The 9,239-nt window shown below is 48.4% G+C and overlaps 1 non-coding gene across 1 annotated transcript; it reads left to right on the top strand.

Annotated features, from left to right (window-relative positions):
* The first annotated feature begins 1,228 nt into the window (after positions 1–1,228).
* Positions 1,229–1,392, top strand: LOC8027711. Its single transcript, XR_003919232.2, has one exon. It is a non-coding gene; the product is annotated as a U1 spliceosomal RNA (small nuclear RNA).
* The last annotated feature ends 7,847 nt before the right edge of the window (positions 1,393–9,239 follow it).

Below are 9,239 nucleotides of genomic sequence, written 5' to 3' on the forward strand. Positions count from 1 at the left end.
AGAGCCTCATTTTTTTTTCCCCATTGATAACCTTTTTTTACGAACCGGAGGTACTTTATGTAGAGTCTTCATCTCATGGTAAGCTATCGCCCCCTGAATTAAGAAGCATACATCTGAATCTAACAGCAGCCGATATACGAAGCGGTCGACTCGTACTTGTCAGATGTGCAGAACGTCTAGTTGAAAACCATAAATTGCGCCAGCAAAGTGAAACACCGTGCGAATAAAGACAACTCCCGCGGTATGCGCGGCTTCGCGTTTGGTTGGCCATTTTGAAGGGTCCATATCACACGAGCGAATGTCGTTTTAGCGCACAGCGACATTTGAGCGAATCGACGTTTTAGCGAATAACGGGGGCGCGCGTTAACCCATCCGCCGCGCTGCGCTTACGCCGCTTCGCGGCGATAGTCTGCGGCGTTTTATTAGAAAAATGTGAACCTATTTGGCCCACCCGAAAACGCCGCTCCGCGGCGTCCGACTATTCGCTAAAATGTCATTCGGTGAAACGTGGGCGTTCGCTAAAACGTCATTCGATCAAATGAGTGCCTCCCGCGTAGGAAAGTCTGTCGAGAAGGGTGACGTATGAACAGACTTGTTAATAACCGCTTTCTGCAGCAGCACAAAAAACAAAAGTACGTTTGAAGGAAAACATTTTCCAGTTCATTCGGGGGATTACGAGCAAAATATTTTTCACCCATTCAGGAAACTGGCGACGGGGATGGGATTATCAGTTCACCTGGCGACGAGGATGGGATGTGTCCGTTACGTCATGTACTGCCATCAGCAGCGATTTTTAGGGGCGCTTTTGGTAGACGCGAAACATTTTCCACAAACCTCGCGGTCGCCCAGCGGCCCAACACACGGCAACTCGACGAACGACAAAACAACAGCGCACCGACGACCGACGCGCCTACGTAGCTGTTCGGCGATGATGATGATAGTTCGTGTGGCGCCATCTGTTAGCGCTTCCCGTTGCTGTGAGAATCGCTTGACTGTGTGTTGTCTGGGAGTGCGCAAGCGACAAAAATGAATAAAATCTCAAAGGACGCGGAGACCCTTGCATTGTTTAATTAAGAGATATACTCCTACAACCATCGGATCCTGTTCATAGTTTAAATTTTGGTGATAGCTTTCGAAACAGAGGCGCAAAGCTGTTTCTGACGAACGGCTCACTGCGCTTCGCGCCTACCCCGTCCCAGGGTGGACCGGATTTCGACCATGATAAAGCATACTTACCTGGTGCCGGGGCTACCTTGATCAACGAGGAGGTGCCTCCAGGGAGAGGCGCGGCCATTGCACCTCGGCTGTGCTGACCCCTGCCACTATCCCAAACTGGGACAGATGGGGCATGCAATTTTTGGTAGTGGGGGACTGCGTTCGCGCTATCCCCCTACATTGAAATCCAAAAAGAGATGACATTTATTTAGAAGTGACACTTTAGCGAATAGTCAGCCGCCGCGAATCGGCGTTTACGGGTGGGCCAAGTGGGTTCACATTTTTGTAATGGGCCGCCGCAGACTGTCGCCGCGAAGCGTTGTAATCGCAGCGCTAGGGGGTAGTTAAACGCGCGCCCCGTTATCTGCTATAACGTTGATTCGCTCAAATGTCGCTGTTCATTAAAACGTCTTTCGATGTGACCGATGTTTATAGGCTTCACAGCATCAGGGGAAACCAAGACCTACTGGTTCTTTTTGCAGTGCTGATGCTAAGAATGACGCTGCGCTATTTGATTCGAACCATTATTCGCACACCTCTAAAAATAAGTTTCGGGTGGCTTTACGAAAGCTGACCCAGAGCCGTTTATATCTCAGTATAAACGGCTCTGAGCTGACCTTGCATGGGGCGCCGCTGTAGCTTCTGCGGCCGGTTAAGGAAATGTTTGCTTGGGTCGTCTCTGATTCGTGTGTTACCGTGTGCCGCCGTTCGCCAGTTGAAACGCCTTTTTATTAATGTTTGCGCATGGTTTACACCGTGGTTTACAGTAACCGGGCACTGTTCATTTTCTTCCTCCCAATATTATGGCATTTGTTGTGTTAGTGGTAGCAGACAGAAGGCATTCGTTCGCGCTTCACTCGAAGATTTCGTGGTTGGAGATGTAGACGCCGGTCCATAAAAAAATGTGTTCGCTGTTCCGTGTGCGCCACAGGAAAGTATATCGTGCATAACGGAAGGGCAGCGCAAATAAAACCTGAAAGGTTGCTCCGCAGCTCTTCGTGGAGTGAGCTACAAGCCTTCCTGTCGGACTCGGACGGCGGTTCCTCTGAATCGGAATCTTGACCATTATTACACTAAAGGGAACGAAAGAAGACGGCTCGAGCTTGCTCGCGCATATAATAGACCGATCTCACCAGCCAGTTTAATGACGCCACCGCTGCCGCAATGCATCGAGGGAACTTAAGCCTGGTTCAGACAGTTGCGTTTGATTTCGTTTGACTGTGCTGCGTCAAGAACCGAAAGCGAGTCACCGGCACATGTGTGCTTCGTATGAAGCGTGCAATCCAATTCAAGGAATTATCTTGGCACGCGATATAAGCAGCAGAGATGTCCTGGTTTCTCGCTGCCGCAACGCACTAAAAACGCAGTAAAACGCAACTGTCTGAACCAGGCCGCTGCAGAACCCAGGGGTTTTGGGTTCAATCCCCACCCCTGAGCGTTTCGATCTGGATGAGCATCGTACCGGCGTGCGGTCGTGTATCACCACTGCGTGATGCACGTTAAAGACCCCAGGCTAGCGGTTGTACTGCACTGGCTAAATTGCTCATCTACAGCTGGGTGACTCGTCGCCCCTGTGAGGCAGACCAAGTTCTAGGCTGTATAAACATACACACAACCCACTATTTTTCTGAACAAGGCTTTAGTCTTTCTGCACGTGCTACAACCGCGCTGGAGCTCTGGGCGTGTGGAGCACGAGCCAGCACGAGCCCTCTCATGTCCGCGTGCGTGCGCCAAACGCTTAGTGAGATCTGTCTGTTGCTGACGTTATTTTGTCAGCTCTTGTTTTTATAAACGGTTTTTCTTTTTTAAAAGATCGTGTATTGGCGGGTCGGCCGCCTGTCAACAAGTGCCGCTTGCCAACAAGTCAACATTTCCGATACTGAAGTTCGGTATAGGAAATTTGGGTTCATCTTAAAATTACAGGTCATTTAGTGGAAATTTACATTTTAGCAGCTTTCCTACACGGGGGCTGTGTACTTATTCACATAATAGATGGAGCAAATTTGTATAATAATGGTCATTCAATTTGTCAGTTTTCTGAAAACCTCGATCCAAAAAAAAAAGAAAAAAAAAAAGACCGGATGAGATTAACTTTTATAAAAGTCCACCTGTGCCCGGTGGTGTGAATAATGATTCCGCTACTAAGCGAGGTATATAAGTATCAATTCGTATCAACATTGTCGAAGTCAAGATATAAAGGTCAGTTTAATGCACAGCCTTTGAAGTTTGTGCCCAGGGCAAATTCTTGCCGAAGATTGCACTCAATATCTTAATTACAAGTAACAGTAAAAAAAAAGAAAAAAAAAGACGCTTTTTATTGTCTTTTTTTTTTTTGTTACTTCAAATAGGAACCGAAATCCCATGGATAAAGTCGGGAGACGCAGGGCGGTATTTTGAGTCACGCTGGACTTATGAGCTTTCCTGAGCTCAGGAGTCACGCTAAATTTTCAGGTCTTTCCCGACCAATTTAGCCTCCTATCTGTCTTCGCCTTGCTTGAGACCGCATTAAATTGGCCGTCCTCACTTTTCTAAAGAGAAAAAAAAAAAATAGTCGAAGTGTAGTACCAGTCGCGGTAAACTACACGAACTGTATGTATGTGTGTGTGTGTGTGTGTGTTTGTTTGTTTGTGTGTGTGACAAAACGACAAATGGTTTGCTTAGTGCAGCTGCGGGGTAGAACTTTTAGTGTGCATTTCATTCAAAGAATGTTGCGAACACACTCGATATGATGGCGATGGGCAAAACACTTCGATTTACTAACGCAACCTGCTGACCCAAAAGTTCCTGATCATGTAAAAGGCGTTGAAGCCTAAAAACTTCGCAGCAGCGCTCGCCATGGCGGCTCCCGTGTACATGAGCTCTTGACGTATTATTTCAGGCTTTCGGTTGTTATTCGTACAATACATATTCGAGCTATGATGTCCCGATGATGGCAAAATCCATCGGGAACATCCGGGCCTTTTTCCCGTTTGGTCAATCCTAGCGAGGAGTAAAGCGCCCGGCAGCCCTATCCCACTAGTACGGCCTCTGGGCACCGCTATCTTGCTTGCCGGTGTGGATAGATCGTCTGATAGTCAAACATTGCTGAGATGGCGGCGCCCAGCTAGAGGCCGTACACCCGTGAGCGATATGAAGGTGAACAGCCCTCTTCTTGTTTTTGACGCTCCTGCAAGTTTTGGAACAAGCTCTTTTCCAGAGGAGGACTAGAACACAAAGTTTAGAACCCCAAGCCACGTACCATTTGAGACATTGAGAGCTAATATAGCTTAGGGAGCCGTAAAACAGGCAAGAAACCAGGTAAGGTGTTCACCTTCATATTGCCGGCGGGTGTACTTGCACACGTGGCCCTCTCGCTCATCACGCCCCCCCCCCCCCCCCCCCCCCCCCCTCCCCTTCCCCGGCGCCCACGAGTTGATCATGAGCCTTGATTCTTTCGATTCCCGATTCAGCGCACGCGCGAAGTGTTAGAAAATCAAGGTCTGTGAGGAAACTTTTAATGGACATTCCATACGAGACGTCATGGCGTCGGTTAAATCCATCGGTGGTCACAGCACAGGATCCACGTGTCTGAATGCACTCGAAAGAGAAAGGGGAAAAAAGAAAAGAAAAAAAAATCTATGTTGCCTGGAAAAATGTAGCTGAGAACGCCAGCTTCGCTCAATGTAGCTGAGAACCTCGTGTGAGTTGACGACTAGAACGCAGTAACCGAACAAACTTTCGCGGAGAAATAGTTCTGATGGCGGCAAGCTGGCCATCATGGGGAAGCGCATTAGCTCTAAACCAGGTCAGCGCATGTAACAAATCGTGTGCTAACACGTAAAAAAAAAAAAAAAAAAGAGTGCCGGCGCTTGCGAGAAAATCGTAGAACGAACGTTCCACTCTGTACCTCCAGCTTGTTTAATGATTCTAGCCTCGGGTAGTCTGGTATGCCTGTCTCAGTGCGTTGCTGTAACATGTTACAAGAAAAAAAAAAAAAAAAAAAAAGGAAAAAGAAAAGTGTATTCACCGCCAAAAACAATTTCTCCAAAAACGTGTTTTTTTTTGTTTTTAGGTTGCAGTAGATATTTTAATTGTAGTGGGTCACCTCAAATCCTCGTGCCAGCCCCGAACAGCCGCACACCAAGTAAGGACATCCTCGAAAGCTGCCACGGGGCCTGAAAGTCCGAACACCTGGATAGAAACCCGTAGTGGTGTCTGCCGTGTATTGTGTGCGTGCCGTGTATTGTGTGAGTGTTCGCCACGCACAGCGAACACGACCTTTGGTCCAGGCAACGGCGCGCGGGCTGATGCAACCGGAGACGCCGGCAAGGGAGAGCGAGCCCCGGTGAAGAACGTGACGCCTGCGCGAAAGAACAGACTGGGCGCGGTCGCAGACCGAAGAAGACGTTGTCAACCGAATGTAATCTATCAGTTAAATAAATATATATCCTGCATTACGCTAAAATTACCGGTACACAACAATTGCGACGAGGATGGGATCTATGCAACAAAGACGGATATAAACAACTGAGCGACATCGGAACAAAGGAGACAGCGGAACGTGAGTGACGCCCCATCTCAAACCTAAAGAATGCCTCGCATCGGGAAAATTGAAGAATTCGATCAGAAATCGGAATCATGGTCTTCGTACATCGAAAGGATCGAAGTGTTCTTCTCTGCGAACGACATTCCGGAATCAAAGCGTGCCGATGTTCTTCTCTCTATCGTCGGACGAGAAATGTACGGACTGATACGGAACTTGGCAGCACCTGCTAAACCAAGCACCAAGACATACGTACAGATTGTTCAACTAGTGCAGAACCACATCGACCCGACGCCCAATGAAACGGTCGAACGCTACAAATTTCATCACCGGAAGCAGCTGGAATCCGAAACCATCGCAGACTCGTAGCTGCGCTCAAACAGCTTTCACTGCAATGCAACTTCGGTGTTTCCCTCAACGACCGCCTTCGAGACAAGCTCATTGACGGCATTAAGGACGGAAACATTCTCGAAAAGCTGCTGGCTGAACCGACGCTGACATTCAAGGCAGCGGAGGATCTTGCCACTTCGATGGAGGTAGCCATGAAGGATGCGAAGGAAATAAGGAGCGAGACTAAAATCCAACAAGATGTCAATCGCTTGGTGCAAGGGCGGAAACACAAGACGTCACTTCCGAAAAAGCCAGCGAAGAAAAAGAAAAATCTCGCACAAGCAGGACCCCATGTCATCGCTGCGGCAAAACCAATCACGACCCTGAAAACTGCTTTGCAAGGAACAAGACTTGTAAAAAATGTGGAAGAACAGGACACTTCCAATTGGTCTGTCGCGACAGGAAACGAGATACACAAGACTCAAGAAAAAAGGACAAGCCAAACTTCACCAACCATGTCACTACACAGAACTCGGGAGACGTAACTCCGTTTTATTTCATTGACTCAAGCTACCCGAAACCCATCACAGTAACTGTGGAGATTTGCAACAAACCTCTTCAGATAGAGATTGACACAGGCTCACCCGTGACTGTGATCAACCTGGAGACGTTTCACGAAATTCTTCCAAACATCCAGTTGAAACCTTCGGGAATAACGCTGAAGCCGTACACCGGCAAGCCCATCGTTCCAAAGGGAATGGTTCAAGTGGAGATGCGGTACAACGGGCAAGTCAAGCGTCATGCAATCCAAGTGGTGAAGAATGGGGGACCTCCCATCCTGGGAAGAGCATGGCTTCAGGATTTCCAAGTGAACTGGAAGGAAGTGCACAACGTGCGTGCAGAAATCTTAACTCTCGCAGGTGTGCTACAGAAACACAGTTCCATCTTTGAAGGTCCGGGAGAACTGAAGGACTACGCCGTGAAACTCTGCGTGAATGATGATGCTCAACCAAAGTTTCTCAGACCAAGGTCAGTTCCATACGCCCTCCGACAAAAGATCGAAGAGGAGCTGGATCGTCTTGAGAAAGAGCACATAATCACTCCTGTGATGAGGAGTCAGTGGGCGACTCCAATCGTTCCAGTGATGAAGGCAAACGGACAAGTGCGCATATGCGGGGATTACAAGGTTACACTCAACCCAGCCTTGAAGCCAGATAGGTACCCACTACCAAAGACTGAAAACCTCTTTGTGAAGATTGCTCATGGGGAGAAGTTCACCAAGCTTGATTGTAAACAAGCCTACTTCCAGATTCCCTTAGCGGAAGAATCCAGAGACCTCACTGTGATCAACACACACAAAGGGCTCTATAAGGTGAACAGAGTGCCATTTGGAATAACTCCAGCATCAGCTATCTTTCAGCGCGTCATAGAAGAACTCGTTGGAAAGTTGCCGTACACAGGTGCATTTCAGGATGACATCGTGGTAACTGGCAAGAACGATCAACATCACCTGCGGAACCTGGACATCGTACTGCAAAAGCTCAAGGAAAGTGGCCTTCGCTTGGGAAAAGAAAAATGCTGCTTCATGCTGGACTCCATTGAGTACCTAGGACATGTTGTAGACAAAGAAGGAATCCACCCAAATCCCAAGAAGGTAGATGCGATCCTACAAGCGAAGACGCCCAAAGACCAAAAAGAACTTAGAGCATTTCTAGTACTCCTGAATTAATACGGGAAGTTCATCAGCAACGCAGCCGACATCCTACATCCACTACATGAACTGCTGCGAAAAGATAAAAGGTGGGAGTGGTCGAGATCGTGCCAGAGAGCCTTCAACGAAGCGAAGAAGCAACTCACCAAGCAGAGTCTGCTAGTGCACTATGACCCTGCGCCTCCTCCGGAACTACATTGTGACGCATCGAGCCATGGCATTGGTGCAGTACTTCAACACGTACTACCCACCAAGCAACAGAGGCCGATCGCCTTCATGTCAAGAACGCTTTCTAAAGGTGAGCGAAACTACTCTCAGATTGACAGAGAAGCGTTGAGTCTAGTTGAGGGCGTAAAGAAATTTCACCAGTATTTGTTTGGACGCCACTTCACGCTGTGGACGGACCACAAACCCCTGGTGTCGATTTTCAATCCCAGTAAGGGAATCCCAGGCACGGTCGCAGCAAGAATGCAGCGATGGGCAATCATCTTGTCAGGGTATGACTTCGACATAAAGTACGTGTCGACTGATAAGAACGTAGTCGCAGACACGCTGTCGAGACTCCCAATGACTGACAAGGGCACTATAAGATCAGAAACCACAAGAATGGACGAAATCAAATGTCTCCATCTGGAAAAGTTTCAAGCACTACCACTGACACATAAGCAGATCAGCAGAGAGACACGAAAGGACACTGTGTTGTCTAAAGTTTTAAGACTCACCATGGATGGATGGCCGGAACAAGTGAATTCCGAAGACCTCAAGCCTTACTTCCATCGCAGAACAGAACTAACCTTGGAGCTCGACTGCTTAATGTGGGGAACACGCGTTATCGTACCCTCGAAGTACCGAAAACACGTTTTGAACGACCTGCATCAAGGTCATGCGGGAATGACAAAGATGAAGGGACTGGCACGACACTACGTGTGGTGGCCGCTTTTGGATCATGACATCGAAACGGTGGTCCGTAGTTGTCGGCAGTGCCAGGAAGTGAGCAACGAGGCACCCAAGGTTCCCCATACACCCGTGGGAATACCCAAAAAAGAAATGGCAACGCCTGCATGCAGACTTCGCAGGACCCTTTCAAGGAAGGAATTTCTTGCTGATCATTGATGCATATTCAAAATGGCCCGAGGTAGTGCCCATGACCTCGACGACTTCGGCAGCCACCATAAGAGTGTTTCTAACTCTCTTTGCTAGATATGGACTGCCAGAAAGGATTGTGACAGACAATGGCCCGCAATTCCGATCAAGCGAATTCCGGGATTTCATGACAAGAAACGGAGTGCAGCAGTCATTCTCAACCCCGAACCATCCCGCAACAAACGGTGCGGCAGAAAACTTCGTGGGAACATTCAAGAAGTCTGTCAACGCAAGCCTGAAGTCGGGGCTGACCATGGAAGAGGCATGCCATAACGTCTTGGTGGCATACCGGACAACCCCGCACACGACAACTGGCTC

Source organism: Ixodes scapularis, unplaced genomic scaffold (genome assembly GCF_016920785.2).
Source record: "Ixodes scapularis isolate PalLabHiFi unplaced genomic scaffold, ASM1692078v2 PGA_scaffold13__105_contigs__length_92229423, whole genome shotgun sequence".
Taxonomy (NCBI): domain Eukaryota; kingdom Metazoa; phylum Arthropoda; class Arachnida; order Ixodida; family Ixodidae; genus Ixodes; species Ixodes scapularis.